General features: G+C 52.2%; 1 protein-coding gene and 1 long non-coding RNA gene across 2 annotated transcripts in view; both read right to left on the bottom strand.

Annotated features, from left to right (window-relative positions):
- The window catches only part of DLGAP2 (DLG associated protein 2), a 590,155-nt gene that overhangs the window by 350,525 nt on the left and 222,506 nt on the right, over nucleotides 1–17,124 (bottom strand). The window lies entirely within an intron of this gene.
- On the bottom strand, nucleotides 12,312–16,666 carry LOC122432550. The gene is made up of 3 exons (XR_006266872.1): nucleotides 16,542–16,666; nucleotides 16,086–16,348; nucleotides 12,312–12,420 (listed from the first exon to the last, which is right to left on the bottom strand). It is a non-coding gene; the product is annotated as an uncharacterized LOC122432550 (long non-coding RNA).

Below are 17,124 nucleotides of genomic sequence, written 5' to 3'. Positions count from 1 at the left end.
ATATACAAGCACTTCAACTCAATTCCAGAAAAATAAATGACCCAATAAAAAATGGGCCAAAGAACTAAACAGACATTTCTCCAAAGAAGACATACAGATGGCTAACAAACACATGAAAAGATGCTCAACATCACTCATTATCAGAGAAATGCACATCAAAACCACAATGAGGTACCATTACATGCCAGTCAGGATGGCTGCTATCCAAAAGTCTACAAGTAATAAATGCTGGAGAGGGTGTGGAGAAAAGGGAACCCTCTTACACTGTTGGTGGGAATGCAAACTAGTACAGCCGCTATGGAAAACAGTGTGGAGATTTCTTAAAAAACTGGAAATAGAACTGCCATATGACCCAGCTATCCCACTTCTGGGCATACACACTGAGGAAACCAGATCTGAAAGAGACACATGCACCCCAATGTTCATCACAGCACTGTTTATAATAGCCAGGACATGGAAGCAACCTAGATGCCCATCAGCAGATGAATGGATAAGGAAGCTGTGGTACATATACACCATGGAATATTACTCAGCCGTTAAAAAGAATTCATTTGAATCAGTCCTAATGAGATGGATGAAACTGAAGCCCATTATACAGAGTGAAGTAAGCCAGAAAGATAAAGAACATTACAGCATACTAACACATATATATGGAATTTAGAAAGATGGTAATGATAACCCTATATGCAAAACAGAAAAAGAGACACAGATGTACAGAACAGACTTTTGGAATCTGTGGGAGAAGGCAAGGGTGGGATGTTTCGAGAGAACAGCATCGAAACATGTATATTATCAAGGGTGAAACAGATCACCAGTCCAGGTTGGATGCATGAGACAAGTGCTCCGGGCTGGTGCACTGGGAAGACCCAGAGGGATGGGGTAGGGAGGGAGGTGGGAGGGGGGATCGGGATGGGGAATACATGTAAATCCATGGCTGATTCATGTCAATGTATGGCAAAAACCACTACAATACTGTAAAGTAATTAACCTCCAACTAATAAAAATAAACGGAAAAAAAATAAAATTAAATTAAAAATAAATAAATAAATAAAAATTAAAAAAAAACGAAAGTCAAGAGACAACACTCAACATGGGAGAGAACATTTGCAAATTATAAACTGATAAGAAACTTGTATCCAGAATTTATTAATTGTTCTTACAAATCAATAACAAAAAGACAAATAATGCAATTTCTTAAAATCAGCAAAGGATCTGAAGAGACATTTCTCCAAAGAAGATATACAAGTGGCCAATAAACACACGAAAAGATTCTCAACATGATATCTTTCAGGAAAATGCAGGTTAAAACTACAGATACCTCTGTACATTCACAGAATGTCTATCATAAGAGACAGATGATAACAAATGTTGGCAAATATGTGGAGGCATAATCCTCATATTTGCTAGTGAGAATGCGAAATGGTGCAGTCACGTGGGGACCAGCACAGGGCTCCTCAGGAGTCAGAGTCACCATATGACCCAGTGATTCCTTCTGGTTTTATAACGAAGAGAAAAGAAATCACGTGTCCACATACATGTTGTTCACAGCAACAGTATCCAAAACACAACAGTAAGAAAAAAAAAAAAAGAAACAACGCAAACGTCCATCCATTGATGAAGAGATAAATAAAACACGGCATATTCATATAATGGTTATTCTTTGGCAATAAATGGTGCTAAGATGTCCTAAAACACAGATGAAACTTGAAGCCTTGCTAAGAGAAAGAAGCCATGCCAAAGACCACATATCATATAATTTTTTATATAAAATGCTCCCAATAAGCTCACATACAGAACCAGAAGGCAGGTTATTAGCTGCCAGGAACTGAGGGAGGGGTGAGAGGGTGGAGACCACTCATGGGGACAGGTTTCCCCCACCGGTGACAGAGACTGTCCTGGAAGGCGCGCCGTCGTGGTGCAGCTGGCACGGTGGCCAGTTCTGCATGGAGGCTGAAGTCTGTTGAAATGTGTACTGGAGTCAGCGTTACAGAAGGTGGATTATATCCTAGTGCCACTCTTTTCAGACCTTACATTCTGTTCTGACAGAACGGAAAAGCAGATGCACGTGGGCCTGCCCACCTGGCGCTCACCCAGTGACCGGTGACTGGACACCTGGACATCCAGGCGAGCCACACGGTGAGCAGAGGACCGATGGCCTCCACCCCCCTGCCTGGTCTTTGGGCGTCTCTGTGACTCAGGGCTTGAAGTGTGTTACACCGCACTTATGCCCGTGAAACCGAGGATGTGGACAGACACTGATGTGAGGGGGACAGCACACACATGCACTTACACACACGTGCTCACACATGTCATGTGTGATTCGGGGGCACCAAGGTGGAGAAAACACACACATCATGTGAAAAACCACCAAAATACCCACATTTGAATGTATTATTACTTGAGCATCTCTGGTGAATTTTTTAACACAGGACACTTCATGGAGCCAGTTCCAAGGACACACCCACCTCTGCAAAGCCACATACACACAGGCTGGGGGGCGCTCGTGGGGTTTCAGGTCACAAATTCAAATCCAAAGAAGAAGTGACTTCCAACTTAGAGGTGATGTGCAATGTGCATCCTGGTAAGATGCACATTTTGACATTCTTGATGGAAAACAGCAAAGCAAATGCTCTTATACCAGACAGAGTTAGGGACTGCAGTAGAGGCAGAACAGAAATGAAACCATTAGGGAAATAAAGATAATTAAACTCACATTATGCTTCTAAAATAATGTTTTTGTTAATAACCGCCTGGTATTATTCTATTTACCACCAATTTACTGGCAACTGGACAGCTTTGCTACTGCTGGGTTGCTTGTCATAATTTATAATAGAATAAATCAACAAAATTGAATAGCAAATTTCTAGTCTTCCTCATCTAGACCTCCTCCACCAACCAAACCCCGTAACATTCATCTCCTGCACCCCTCACTGTATGCGCGAGCACACAGAAGCTGGACCACGGTGGCGGGGCCAGGTGCAGCCCCGAGACCTGGGCGGGGAGCCCGGCACCGGGAAGCTCTCTCCAGGACGCGGCTGGAGGCCCCTCCCGCGCCAGGCCCTCTGCATGCACCATAGAGCAAACAGCAAGGTAGAGGAGAGCGCGTCCCGCTGAGCTGATGGTCTCTTGAAGGAAGTGAGGAACAGAGCAAATGTGCTCACCTTCTCATGGGGAGAAAAGAGGAAGAAAAGAGATTTACGTGTTGCGGCCTCTGACACAGTCAGGAACATGCATGTCAAACAGAGATAAAAGCATCGGAAGTAAAGGAGGGGATCCAGGAACGGGGTGAGGTGACAGGTGAGCCCCAGGAGGCATGGATGGGGGAGCTCACGGGGCTGAGAATCAGCTTGGAGGCCAGGACCCCGGGGGCTGGGGAAGAGGGGGGCTGCAGCCCCGGGTCCTGCCAGCACAGGAGACCGGAGCCTGGGCTTACTGGAAGGAGGGTTAGGGCCCTGTGTCTGGGAGGCTCCTGGGGCTCTGCTCGCTGCCCTCTCTCATGTGCACCTGCTGCAGACCACGCCAGGCACGCCAGGCACTGCTCTCCTTGCGGGGCTCACTTTCACGAGATAAAGACGGTAAGCAGCCAACAGACTCACGGTCAGAAGCTGAATCATTACAGACTCCAAGTCATGAAGAGTGTTTCCTGAGAACTCGCAGGAACCCAGCCGGGACCTTCTTCCTGCCAGAGACGCGTGATGCCTTCCAACCCCCAGGCCATGACCGGGCGCACGAAGCCATCCACACAGACGCTGCACCCGCGAGTGTGCTGTGGGGGGCGCGGCTGGGGCCGCAGCCTCTGGCCAGTCTGAGGGGAAAGGAAGGCGGACAGAGCCCACCTGGGGGCGATGCCCACAGGGTCCCCCGCCGGCTGGCACAGAAGCCCTCCCTTTTGGGGCCGGTGCTGACTCCACAGGCAGGTGGACGGCTCCACCTAGGGGACACACACGTCCTAACTGGGGTTCTCGGGGAGCTGTCCGGGGCGGCCACAGCAGGCCAGGAACAGCCATCGCTCCGGGACTCGCCCCCACCTGCCAGTAGCTCCTACAGCAGACGTGGAGCCCATGCCTTGTGGCAGCAAGGAGCCTGGGAAGAGGCCCCTCCCGCCCTCAGGCAGGCCGCCTCCTCCAGACACCTCCCAGCTCACCACTGTCCTACTGCTCTCAGGCACATCCAGTACGGAGGCCACGGCCCCCAACTCTGTGGAAAATCCAGGAGCAGGGGAAGGGTCGAGCACATCTGTCCAGAACGCGATCAACTCAGCAGTGATGTTTCCCTGCATCGACATCAGCATCACAGCCTGGCTCTGACTCTCTGATCCACCCGACAAGAGGCGTCCAGTTTTTAAAAAGGGGGGACCCTCTTGGCACACTGACAGCAACAAGATGTGATGTGGAAACATGAGGAAAGGTTCCAGGAACTCTAAGGGCCACACGAGGCCCCAAGAGTAGCCGACAGAGGAGCTGAGTTGGGGGAGCGCCCTGCCACGTCCAGGCCCCACGGTCAGGTGTGCTGGCAAGCCCCCCAGGACGCAGGTCCTCACTCCAGTGGGGAGAAAGCCTGGGAAAGACAGCTGCGTGTTCAGATGGGTGGGACTGCCAGGTCTGTGTGCAAGGCCGCCGCAGGCGCACAAGCAGGGATGCAGTCACAGCGGGTCGGGGAGATCCTGGCAGGCACCGAGGGACAGGAACACAAGGGGCAGGTTCTAACCAAACCCCTTCAGGAAGCTTGTGATCAGAGCCTGAACACGTGGCAAGACCCGTGTTAACAAGTCCACGCGACTGACCCCCAGCGCTTCTAGGATAAAGGATAACAGCATAGCTTTGACATGATGAGCTTGAAGCTGTCCTGAAAGAAGATGTCCATTCCCTGGTAAAATCAGCTGATAGGTGCTAATGCTGAGCCTGTCTTATTTTCCCAAATTTCAGTGACCCTACAGTTACATCTCACCTTCTAATTTTATTTAAAATCAGCCACATCAAGGGTCAAGGGCAAATACCTGCCCTAAAGGAGAAGGAAGAAAATTCTGCACCTCTCCCCAGATCCGGCGAAAATTCCAAAGGTGTCCTCTCCAGATCCGGCAAAAATTCGAAATGCATCCTCGGCCCGTAACAGAAACTGACCGAAGTGAAGGTCTGGGCACGTCCCACGCACCTCGTTTACGCACCTCCTGCCCATCAAGTTCGCCGGGATCACAGGGGCCAAGACCCACTGACACCGCCCACCCCCCAAGGAAAGGCCTCTCCGGGTCTCCAGTCAAGTGCTGAGAGCAGCTCTCTGCTGGATTCATGCGGCTACTGTCCAGCCCATCCTGACACCGGCGTTTCCACAGGGGTCATCCCTGCTTGGAGCACGGCCCAAGCGAGGACATCAGGGCTAAGACAGAATTTCTGGAAAATCACAGACAAGTATTCACCTTGGGATCGTTCCACCAAGTCAGGCCCTTGAAGGCATAAAAAGTGGGTATAATGAGACAAACACTAGTCCCTCAAGCAGATGGAAACCCCTGAGAAACCCACAGGCACATGACACCACCCACAGAATCCTCAGACCTCCTTGCTAAACAGCCTGCTTTTCTGAGAAACGACCAAGTTTGCTGCGAACAAACATCGGGTCACAGCTACGTGAACAATCCTGCCCCACGCCATCATCTGGACCTTCACCTATTTTCAGATTTGGTTGCAGTTCTATTATTCCTTCCAAAAGTCTAATTTCACACAGACATGGAGGCCACAGGGAAGAAAGCCGCAAAATTAAATTAAGAACCAGAGAGGTCTTTTAATTTACCCAAATTAGGAAACTCATAAGGGACTTACTTTCTGAGGATTACTGCTAACTTTTAATATTTATTTATTGCCCTAAATGCTATTTAAGAATTATCCTGTTCTGCCACTTGGTTTCCAATTTGGTGTCTAGTAGAGGCTCCTCCAGGGATATGAAAATTGTAATTTCATGGGAGGCCGATGACATTTTTGTTATTTCTTTCCTCAAGTTAAGGGTGCTGTCTGAAGCTCCTGGCACACAAGACACCACAGACTCCAGGGCCTGGGGTCATTCTTGGACAGAACTCACCAGAACCAGGCCACCAGAACACAAAGGTAAAGAGTTACCTGGAAGACACGTCCCAGCAGTTAAATACCCTCATCAAGCATATGACGGAGGACCACCAGCCACCAGTCTCCCCATCCACATAGGCTCTGCACCTACCAACCCTGCCCAGAAACCCACCCCCGGCTCACCTGACAGGTCACCCTGCCCACGGACGCACACCCAGCCCACCTGACACCACACCCTGCCCACGGATGCACACCCGGCCCACCTGACACCACACCCTGCCCACGGACGCACACCCAGCCCACCTGACAGGACACCCTGCCCACGGACACACACCCGGCCCACCTGACAGGACACCCTGCCCACGGACGCACACCCGGCCCACCTGACAGGACACCCTGCCCACGGACACACACCCGGCCCACCTGACACGTCACCCTGCCCACGGATGCACACCCGGCCCACCTGACAGGACACCCTGCCCACGGACACACACCCGGCCCACCTGACACGTCACCCTGCCCACGGACGCACACCCGGCCCACCTGACACCACACCCTGCCCATGGACGCACACCCGGCCCACCTGACATGTCACCCTGCCCACGGATGCACACCCGGCCCACCTGACATGTCACCCTGCCCATGGACGCACACCCGGCCCACCTGACATGTCACCCTGCCCACGGACACACACCCGGCCCACCTAACACGTCACCCTGCCCACGGATGCACACCCGGCCACCTGAAAACGTCACCCTGCCACGGACGCACACCCGGCCACCTGACACCACACCCTGCCCACGGACAGCACACCCGGCCCACCTGACAGGACACCCTGCCCATGGATGCACACCCGGCCCACCTGACACCACACCCTGCCCACGGACGCACACCCGGCCCACCTGACACCACACCCTGCCCACGGACACACACCCGGCCCACCTGAACGTCACCCTGCCCACGGACGCACACCCGGCCCCCTGACAGGACACCCTGCCCACGGACCACACCCGGCCCACCTGACATGTCACCTGCCCACGGACACACACCCGGCCCACCTAGACAGGACACCCTGCCCACGGACGCACACCCGGCCACCTGACAGGACACGCCCTGCCACGGACGCACACCCGGCCACTGACCACAACCTGCCCACGGACGCACACGCGGCCCACCTACAACCACACCCGCTGCCCACGGACACACACCCGGACTCCCCACCTGACAGTCACACCTGCCCACGGAACGCACCCCGGCCCATGGAGCAGGACACCCTGCCCTCGGACGCACAACCCGGGCCACCCTGAATGTCACCCTGCCCACGAACACCACCCGACCCACCTGGACAGACACCCTGCCCACGGACGCACCACCCGGACCCAACCTGACAGGACACCTTCCACGGACGCACACCCGGCCCACCTGACACCACACCCTGCCCACGGACGCACACCCGGCCCACCTGACAGGACACCCTGCCCACGGACACACACCCGGCCCACCTGACACCACACCCTGCCCATGGACGCACACTCGGCCCACCTGACATGTCACCCTGCCCACGGACTCACACCCAGCCCACCTGATATGTCACCCTGCCCACGGACACACACCCGGCCCACCTGACACGTCACCCTGCCCACGGATGCACACCCGGCCCACCTGAAACGTCACCCTGCCCACGGACACACACCCGGCCCACCTGACATGTCACCCTGCCCATGGACGCACACCGGCCCACCTGACATGACATGATCCACTTGTGGCTCACAAGCACATTAACCTGGTAGTCTCTCAGCTCTGCAGCTCCACATGGGGTTCCCCTGCCCTGAATTAACCTGTTGGCTCCGTGCCTGGGAAACCTGCCACCTTTCTGTCTGCAAGGCCTCAGCTTAGACCAGCAGTTCTCAGCTGTGATCACTGGACCAACAATGCAGGTGCCACCTGGCAACGCACCAAAACCACAGCCGCTGTGCCCCCCACCCAACCTACTGAATCAGCAACTCGGGGGTGGGGGCCTCAGCTGTCTGAGTGACAGTAAGAACCCCTTGAGCCTGGGGCCTATAGTGTTTGTCGGACCAGCAGGAAGGTGTTGGCTTGAACACCTGAGTGGTCTCAGGAGGTTCCGGAAGCCAGGTCTGCGTGTTTCTCTTTGGTTAACCTTCTAGGATGACAGCTCTCCAAGGAGCCAGCTGTCGCTCACTGAGCAACGCACGTGGCTCCCAGGAACCACAGGCACTGAACACACTGCAGAGGTGCCCCCTAGCGAGGCCTTTGCGAGTAATGCACAGGTAGCCCCTGGGCCCTCGCAGGCATGTCCCGCCTCCAGGAAACATCAGGGCCGATACCATCCCCTACAATCCACACAAGCAGGCCCTACTGGGCTCCAGGGGGCGGGGGTCAAGGAGAGACCCTGAAAGTCTGACAGCCAAATTAGAGTGGGGGCAATGCTGGCCCCCAATGATGGGCTACTCACTCTCCTGAAGGGTTTGAGTAAGACGTGTAGGTGTAGACAGGCTTCCCAAGGCTTCCCAAGGGGTGGTAAATAAAACGGGGGCAGTCGGCAGAGGGGTGAGGTGGGAGGGTCCCTGTGCCCTAGGGAGGCAGCGCTCCAAGCTTCCTCCGCTCCTTCGTCCTGAAGGCAACACCAGGCCTCCACCTGTCCACTGCCCAGGGTGAAAACACTGCAGGGCAACTCGGCACGGAGATGAAGTCCAGGCAGCGGGACACGGCACAGGTCACAGAGCCTCCCTGCACATCTGGGGACCCCGTTGGGCCAATGAGGAAGAGAGTGAGCCCGAGCATCCCCAGGAGAAGGTAACCACATGTCCATATCCAGCAGCAGCAAGCTGCTTCCAGACACAGTCACGGAAGATAACCCCATCCTCTAGTTTCCGAGGGTCCCTGTGCTGAGCACATCTGCACTCTGATTTTACTTGTGTCTCCCTGGTCCCATCTCTCGACGGCCTCCTGGCTGACCTCACAGTCTCCAGCACGTCCCATCCGTGCCACCGGCCTCCCATCCAGAGGGACCTCCTGACAATACAGTCACTCCTCTGAGCAGAACAGCACCAAGCTCCAGGTCTCCACCAAGCAGTCAGGCCACGTCCGCACCTTTCGCAGGCGCCCCGCTCCCGCCTCACCAGGTACCTGCCTTCCCCACACACCTGACTAATTCACGCTGCCCCTGAACACAGCTGTCCGGGAGACCAGATGCGTGGGCTCCACAGCACCTGGGGTCTGCTGCTCTGTCCGCAGCTAGTTCTGGCAGTGTGTTTGTTCACCTCCTGAATGAACAGGCCAACGTGCAAGGCAGGAACTAGAGCTCTGAACACACACTTAGATCTGCTTCCAGCTTCCTCTGTGTTTCTGGGCTTCATTCACCTGTCCGCCCCTCTCCCCCAACACGGATACAAGTGGCCTGAGCCATGTGTCTGCTATGAGAAGCGTGTGCTGCGAGCCTGGAGCCGGGGCCGGGGGGCGAGGGGCTGGGGCTCCGAGGCCCACCCTGTGCGTGTGGATGGGGCGCTGCCCTGCGACCCCAAGCCTGCCCCCTGCTCAGCCGGGTCACCTTCCAGGCACAGAGCACTCACTGCCCGGCACAGACTCATCTCCTGAGAAACAGCCTGGCAGCCACGAGAACACAGCACTCAGGGCAGGACGTGGGGCACACAAGGACGTCGTGACACTTTATTTGTCTTGAGAAGTTGCCATCCCCAAGTACATGATTGTCAGCAACACTGTGGTTCATTTCTGAGGCCTGGGCACAAGTGCATCACTTCTCAGAGCCATGACACTCTGGTGACAAAAGGCCGCTTCCAGGAAGAATAGAACATGCCTGCTTCTCCAGAGGCCCTCCCCACCCCCAGGAGGGACTTGCACTTTAACAGGAGGAGGAGCTGATGCCAGTATCCCAGTCTCTTCTCATCCACGTCCAGCATCTGGCTTCTAGGCTGTGGTAAAACCTTCCAGCACACAGCAACCTAAAAAGAAAACCTGATCAGAAAACGTTTAAATCAATGCACACTCTGGGTCCTCTACCATGCACTTAGCATGCCAAGCACTAAGGTCATGCCAAGCCTGAGGTGGAGGCTACCTCTACGTGACTTGAGACATGGCCTGCTGAGCCCCTCACCGGACAGCATCCTGCGTCCTGGCACCTGCTGCTCCCACCACAGGCAGACACCCCAGGCTCCAGAGGCTCACTTTCAATAAATGACCCAAACACAATGCCCAGTCCTCAATGACTGAAGCTGGCCAAACGGCCCAGAGGCAGAGGTCTTTTCAGAAACGCGTGTTACTAAGTCACATGCTGGACACAGACTTTAAAACCATCGCTGAGCAGGGGTGAGAGTCCCACGGACTCCTCCAGGAGCACAGACTCTCATTCAGCGGGCAGACTTGCTTGTTCAGGGCTGAAGATGCAGACCGGAAATGGTGGTCAGCAGTGGATTCATGGACTATTTTAAAAACCTTGTTTTAAATGTACTGGATAAATCGTCCAAGCACCAGAATGATTTTTATTTTTTTTTGGTAAAATTATTCTTAATAAAAACAGACTCATTTAAGCACTTCCGGTCTTTTGCATTAATGCACTTTCTGAAGGGATCACAGATTTTGTGCATGCTTTGAAAATGACCTCAGGGCACTTTAGAGGAATTGGAGTGCCCCACTTCAAGGGTGCTCGGCTGGCTGACCTAGTCTGGGAGGACTGACCAGACTAAGGAGGGGGTGCTGACAGGACCACCTCGATGGTAGGACTGACCAGACCAGGCAGAGCTGACAGGAGCGTCCTGCTGGTGATACTGGCCAGACTGGGGTGGGTGGGGCCGGCAGGACCACCTCCCAGGCAGGACTGCCCAGACTGGGCAGGGTGGCTGGCCATCTCGCTGGCAATAACAGGCGGCTCTGGGCACCTCCACCTGCCCGGTGCCCGCCGCCCAGGTCTCCGGCCCCAGACCTCGCTGCCCGGGTTTCCCAGGACATCTGTGAAGTAGGCGAGCTTGTTCCATACGGGGCACAGGCTGCACCCCAACACATCGGGGGACTCTGTGATGCAGTGGCAATGTGGGGTGGGGGCTCTGAAAACAGAGCAGGCAGAAGACCCCCCGGCCTGGAAGGAAAACAGCTTTTCTTAAAAGTTTACTATTTTTGAAACAACAAAAAACAACTCACCGTTCCCAGGAGGCCATGTGGCTCTGCTGAAGGTCGGGCTGAGACCCTCCACCTCCTGAGGTCAGAGGCGGGCTCATTCTGAGTCTTCCCTCCAGGAAAGACCGGGGAGCCCGCACTGGCTGCTCACGCTGGTTAAATGTGGGGGTGATGAATGAATCAACGCGGACATTTCTAGTTTCAGTGATCATCCACAGAGTCCCCAAAACAGGGAGAAATGACCACATAATTGTTGGGGGAACAGTTACAGTACCCACTTTAAAACTTGTCACTACCCTTGTGGGTATTTTAGCAAATATTTCAGCTGAATAAGATACCAGTATGATTAGATTGACATTAAATGTTAGCTTACATATGAATAAAGTTTATTTACAAATGTTGCATTTTGCTCAGATAAGAAATTTGAGCCATCATGGAAACAACCTGAGTGTTCATCGATGGATGAACAGATGAAAAAGTACAGCATATTTATACATATACAGTATATATATATACAGTATACACACACACACATGATGGACTATCATTCAGCCATGAGAAAGAAAGAAATCTCGCTCCTGTGACAACATGGATGGACCTGAGGGCATTATGCTGAATGAAGTCAGTCAGACAGAGAATGACAAATACTGCACAGCATCACTTACATTCAGAACAAAAACTAACAAGTCAAACTTTGAGAAACAGAGTTTCTACTCGGGGGTGGGGAGACAGCCGGTAAACAGGTCGGACCTTCAGCTCTGAGACGGAAAAGATCGAGAATCTGATTTAAACAGGTGGTGACACTGTACCGTACCACTGACATTTGCTAACCACTGACATTGTTACCACAATAACAAAAGTCCTCATCACCAACAAAAAAAATATGAATACTGAATATGTGAGGTGGTAGGTGTGTTAATACGATGTTATCAAATCACCATGACACACACATATCTCACAATTTTCTATCAATTACACCTAAATAAAGCTGAACTTAAAAAAAGAAGAAATCTGAGTCATACCAAATAATTTATTTCAATTTATTTTATTAAGTTTAATTTCACTTTTCAACATTTTTTATTGAAAATGACAAAATTAATATGTAAACAGTAACAGAACTTGTGGTCTTCTGCCATTGTTGTGAATTTTTTTCAGTTTCCAGATATGAAGATGAATGCAGTGACAAATGAAGAAAATTGTCTTTAATATAAGTGACCTGCAAAGAAAAGAAAAACATGGTTAGAAAACCTGCAGCACAGCCAGTGGTTTAGATCACAGGATGAGGGTCTGGATGTCATATAGCCCGTGATGCATCAAGGAAGTGAGAATCACTGTCTGTAGAACCAAACCAGAAACATTCAGCAAACATAGTGCTCCACTGTTTACAGTGATCTGATCACTGTGGTCATCAAAGGAGAGGTGTTGACACTTGGTGGGCTGAGGCTGAGGAAAATGACGGCTGCCCATGTTGCCACAAGGACCCCAGCTCTTACTTCGCAGGATGGAGTGGTGATCTGAGGTATCCAGAGCTCTGGGGACCAGCTTGTCAACCGTAGGTCCAGGCTACATGGGTCCCGTCAGCACAGGCGGCTCCCTCACCACTAGGCACCTGCACACAAGGCCTCCTGCCCTCGTCACCTGCCGTCTGGTCCAGAGAGAACATCCACTATGAGCGCCCACGGTGCCTAAGAGCTTCCTAGAAGGTCCAATTCTGTCTCACTTTGTCTTTCTCATGGAGGTTCCAGCTAGGCCTGCGATGCTCACAGCTAGGAAGACCTGGCGACCTCACTGTTCGTTCACAGGCCCCATGAGCCTGCCCGGCCTGCCCTGACCCTCTGCTGCATCTTCTCCATCAGGTCAGTTCAGTTCAGTCACTTAGTCGTGTTCGACTCCTTGAGACCCCATGGACTGCAGCACGCCAGGCCTCCCTGTCCATCGCCAACTCCCGGGGTTTACTCAAACTCATGTCCATTGAGTCAGTAATGCCATCAACCCATCTCATCCTCTGTTGTCCCCTTCTCCTCCTGCCTTCAGTCCTTCCCAGCATCAGGGTCTTTTCAAATGAGTCAGCTCTTCCCATCAGGTGGCCAAAGTATCAGAGTTTCAGCTTCAGCATCAGTCCTTCCAATGAATATTCAGGGCTGATTTCCTTTAGAATGGACTGGTTGTATTTCCTCACAGTCCAAGGGACTCTCAAGAGTCTTCTCCAACACCACAGTTCAAAAGCATCAATTCTCCAGTGCTCAGCTTTCTTTATAGTCCAACTCTCACATCTATACATGACAACTGGAAAAACCATAGCTTTGACTAGATGGACCTTTGTTGGCAAAGTAACATCTGTGCTTTTTAATATGCTCTCTAGGTTAGTCATAGCTTTTCTTCCAAGGAGCAAGCGTCTTTTAATTTCATGGCTGCAGTCACCATTCACAGTGATTTTGTTGGAGCTCAAGAAAATAAAATCTGTCACTGCTTCCACTTTTTCTCTTTCTGTTTGCCATGAAGTGATGGGACCAGATGCCATGGTCTTAGTTTTCTGAATGTTGAGTTTTAAGCCAACCTTTTCACTCTCCTCTTTCACCTTCATCAAGAGGCTTTTTAGTTCCTGTTCACTTTCTGCCATAAGGTGGTGTCATTTGCATATCTGAGGTTATTGGTATTTCTCCTGGAAATCTTGATTCCAGCTTGTACTTCATCCAGTCTGGCATCTCACACAATGTACTCTGCATATAAGTTAAATAAGCAGGGTGACAATATACAGCCTTTCTGGGGGAGGAAAAAAGCATAGAACCGAGGTGTCCCCGAAAGGAGGAGGCCACGCCCAGCAGGAGCCCAACACAGAGAAAGCTCCCGCGGTTAAAGCCGAACGTGAAGAAAACCTCCTTGCGGGAGCTGCGCCGAGGCTGTTTCAGCCAGGTTAAACCTGAGTCACGGCTCCACAGATGTCAGGTGAGTGTATGCACCTTGGTTCTGTCTCGTCACAACCAAGATTTGGAGTGTTGGACATTAAAGCCCTCGGCACGTCACAGCTCTCAGGTCTTGGACAGACCGTGTTACAGCTCTTAGACAAATCAGTGTTACAGCTCTATTTTATTTAGAAAATAGCAAGAGACTCCATCCTCGAGGCGTGAGGGCATGCCGACCCAAAGACGCGAAGAGGAGAGAGTGGGGGAGCGCGCCAGCGCGCGGGAGGGAGAGAGCGCGCGCTTTGGCTCCTCTTTCTATATGCTTTTTTCCTCCCCTAGGCCTGCCCTGTGTAAACTGGGCTGGCCAGGAGTGCTGTTTGTTCCACCCGCGGTCCTCACTCAGGTCCTGGGACCTTCCTTTGTTCCATTTTCGCGGGCTTTTCCCTCCTTGTCTTAGCCACCACCATTGTGGACTCCTGTTTCCTATTCTAACTACCTAACAATTTGACCCTAAGTATTTCTGAGTCTTAGCTGAGTTACGAATTTAGCAAATTATTTTGACTCCTGAACTCTTTTTATCACATCAGTGATAAAAAGGTTTATCCAGGCCTCTGGCTGCCAACACGGGTTTCTGCTTGCCCATAACTTGTTGGTCTATAATTAGGGGAAAGCCACTCCAATGACTAGTCCAAAGATGTTAGCTGAGCTCAGCACAGTAGACCCAACCCACTGACAACAGGGAGTCTCTGCTGAAAGTCAGTAAGAGAACATCACAGGCCACAGGCCAAATCCTGTCTGTGTCTCACGGAGCATTCCTGTCACCTAGAAATGAAATAGGTCACCTCAGCTCTGCTTCTGTGATCATTTCCCAAAATGTATTGTACTTTATGGCTGGCAGCTTCTGATCTTTACTTGCCGGAAAATTAGGAAACCACATGCACTGGGAGCCTCCTTGTGCTTCTAATGTCAAGCACAACCACCTCTTCTCAATATTTAAGATGTCGCCCTCACCGGAACCCTTTATTCAGGAATAAATTAATATTGAAATTAGTATCAATTGCTCTGTAAACACACGACCATCACAGGAACAAACTTCCAGGACAAACAAGCCCTTTGGTTTTCCATCTGAGCTTACAAGGTGCCTTTGGCAAGTTACCACACCTCTTCCTCCCAGTTTATTCATCTAGGAGATGTGTGTAAGGACACCTTGTCCCAGTGGGAGACTGATTAGTCTCTCTGCCTGCTCTCGGGGCCTCGGGGAGCAGCCTGTGATACAGGGTGAAGCAGGGTGGACCCCGTCCATGCTGGGCCAAACAGATACCCGTCTTAGGAACTTTAAATCTGCAGAGAGATTCTGTCCAGCTCCAGAGTGTGGACACGCATGTGAGCCCAGAGCTGGAGGGCAGTGTGGACCAACCAGCCTCTCATTTTGCTGCAGACAGTGTGAGTGGGTTTTCAGCCCTTTAAACCCTACAATTCCTAACATCAGTGACCAGACGTCCCAGTGTTGTCAGTCCAGACGCCAATCACACTGTTACTAGGATCCCTCTCACTCTCAAACACACCCCGACTTGGCCAATAAACTACACGGTCACAATCCCCGAGGCCTCGTCGCCCTGTGAGATTCAGCACAGCATCAGGAGAGACGGTATGTGTGGAAGGCTTCTGAAACCTGCTGGCTGCACTGAGCAGGCTCTCACTAACTAGGGTGAGTGGCAGCGGGCTGCACTTAGAGTGGAAACCAGTATGTGCACATCACCCTGGACGCCGCGGGGAAGTGCCGGCCCTGCGTCCAACTGCAGTGGGCAGAAGCAGCAGCGCACAGCACACTGAGGGGAGGGCACACGGCAGAACGCAAACTGCTCTCATCTCTATGAGCACAGTCACACCGCAGCCAAGTCTGCGGACCGTTCACAGAGTCCACAGCAGAAGCAGCCATGCTCCACAGAATCACTAAATCCTGGCATCAGTGACTCACCTTCAACCCAGAAGTGGTCTCCACTACCAGGTGAGGGCAGCAAACTCTTCTTGGTCCCCATCCAGATGGGAGGGTCATACTCCAGACACAGGGAGACAGCACTCTTCTGCCTGAGACTCTTGGTGAAAGCTTGCATCGTGGAATTATCGAAATGGAGCGGCTCCGGTCCGGGCACTTCTCAGCCTGGTGCAGTTACCTCAAGATGCAGAACCATGATGGGGAGAGATGTCTGAGCACCGAAAAGCAGGAGGTGTGAGAGCCACCTGTGTGCACACGTGAAGAGGGACATGTGATACAGCACGTGTCCCAGGTACCACATGAGAAAGCTGTTTGTGTTCACTGTGAAAGACTAAGGCTTATATGACAGCAAGCATCTACAGCAGCTATGACGGCCTGGGACAGGTGCTCAGATGCTCCCCACAAAGGGGAGACAAGGCCCACTTTACCAGGACTGACCTTCTCCGCTGCTTCCTCCATGACGCAAGGAGACAAGAGGGGTCGGGCCAGTGCTCCCCAGAAGCATGTCCACCAGCTCCCAGGTCCGGGCCAGTGCTCCCCAGAAGCGTGTCCACCAGCTCCCAGGTCCAGGACTGCCCTGTGGACTGTCTTCAATAACAACTGTGTCAGCTGAGGCTGCTCCTCGCTGCACTAGTCAGACGTGTGGGTTTGCAAAGTAAATCCACAAAATGAGGCACCAAACAGTTCTTAACAGACAAGAAGTGAAAATCCCAAAGAGCAATGATGTTTGAGTTGAAGTGACAGTTGAAATGGGTTTCCTTTGAAGTTATGAAATATTTCTAAGAAAGAACAAGATCTAGAATTAAGTAGCCAATGAAGATGAAAATCATGAACCACGTTTAAATGTCACAGGTTACTAAATCAAGGAGTCTTTAGTTTGGGAGGAATTAACTTTAATGTCTGCAGAGAGGAATGTGTGCTTACCACCTGATATGTGCAGAACTGGAGAGGGGCCTCGCACCCCTAGACCTAGGTGGAGGGTGAGGGAGCCTGGCTGGATGGTAGAGACCACTCACAGAGC

The sequence above is a fragment of the Cervus canadensis genome, chromosome 31, assembly GCF_019320065.1.
Source record: "Cervus canadensis isolate Bull #8, Minnesota chromosome 31, ASM1932006v1, whole genome shotgun sequence".
In the NCBI taxonomy this organism is placed as follows: Eukaryota; Metazoa; Chordata; class Mammalia; order Artiodactyla; family Cervidae; genus Cervus; species Cervus canadensis.
This window is presented reverse-complemented; position numbering and strand designations above follow the sequence as displayed.